The sequence below is a fragment of the Cicer arietinum genome, chromosome 1, assembly GCF_000331145.2.
Source record: "Cicer arietinum cultivar CDC Frontier isolate Library 1 chromosome 1, Cicar.CDCFrontier_v2.0, whole genome shotgun sequence".
Classification (NCBI taxonomy): Eukaryota; Viridiplantae; Streptophyta; class Magnoliopsida; order Fabales; family Fabaceae; genus Cicer; species Cicer arietinum.
The window spans coordinates 45701041-45702884 of NC_021160.2; positions in this window are offsets into that span (position 1 = coordinate 45701041).

Sequence of the window (1844 nt, forward strand, 5' to 3'; positions counted from 1 at the left end):
GTTCCTCCCAAACTTGAACTTCAAGATTCATTAACCTGTAATATTGCGATTTCGCAAACGCATGGCCAAGCCAGTCAAACACAAACAACGAAGGAGGTGAGTTTCAAAATCACGTTAATAGTAAAATATAAGTAAGAAGAACATGCAACAATCATAATAGACCGTATCATAATCACATTATGATATATCAAAATATTTAAGTAAATAGTATCATATTATAACATCAAATTCACTCAAGTAAGATAATCATCTCATTATAATATGCATCAAATCATCTAAGAGTAATTATTATTACTTTTGAAACACATCAATCACCACAAAACAATCACAAGTAAATGCAATGCTATGCATGAGCTTAGACTCTACTTCACAATGTGGTACCATTCTAACTCTGAAGTACTTGGTTAGGAGGCTTGATACTATGCAACCATCCTAGTGGACAGACAATTCAAATTGGCCCTGTCCTCATAGATCCCTTCAACTCAACCCGAGACACATATACGTGACAATCGAGGTAAACGTGTGTTGCGTGGTAGCTCCTGACATTTGGAGTGCTAACTCCAAGTCACCTAGGAATTTCCCACCCGAATATCTCCAAGGTCTAACAATCTTGCCTTAAGGCTCGACAGCAGACCGCCACGATCAAACTCATTCAGTTGTACTTCCCCAGAATCACTAGGATTGTCAGACCCTACCTATATGATGACAAAATAATCTCCACTTCACAAATTCACAATATTTATTTTCTCCCCTCGTTGGTATATGATACTCCATTAAAACCGTCATCTCAGACACAAATTGAAATCGCCATTATTTCATCAACTATGGGGTTAATTCAATATTCTCATCACAATATCACTATCATTAATCATATCTCATCACATAATCTCATCACAATTTTATAGAATCACTATCATCAATCAAACATCATCATTATCATCACATAAACTTAACACAGATTTATATCATAAATCACACATTATCATCAAATAAACTTACATTATACACTGCATTCACATAAACTCATTTAATCAAACATATGCACTAAATTCATTTGAAATCAAACATCACAATGATATCAAATATCACAATAACATCAAATATCACAATAATTTTAAATATCACAATAATATCAAATATCACAATAATGTTAAATATCACAATAATATAAAATATCACACATTTAACGAAATTAAATCAATCAACACCTTATAAATATTTCTATTTCACATTTTAATCTCACAATTTTCTTATTTGCAGATTAATTAATTTATCACTCAAAGGGCTACTGCAGTACGTAGCGAGCCCCGAATGAATCGTTGGGAAATACGGTTTTCCCGTTCATCTCACAATATATTATACTCATGAATTCAAATGCTCTCGCACTCCTTACCTTATTTCGAAGCTTTCACACACGAATACGATTCCACGAGCAAACATCATTTGTTCATTGACTCTTTGCCCATCAATCGATCTAACTCGACAGTTTATGGGTAAACGTTAAAAATAGTTTACGAGAAGATACTCTAAAAACTAAATTCGAAATTCGGTCAAGGAAACTTACCATAAATCATAAAACAAATCATTGGATAAAATAGAAATTTTTCACACGGTCGTTTTGGCGTTGGTTTCACTCAAATCAGACTTACGGTGAAGGAGAATGGTTCAAACTAAGGAATTTTATAAACAGAGAAGTCGCGTATTTTATAGAGAAATTTGGATGGTTAAAAAATATGAGGAAGTATGTTTATTTGACTACCTAAATGAATAAAACAACATACTGAAATTTGGACAAAAACGGAGAAACTTTTCTGGAACAATTATCGATCATCGGTGTCAAACTA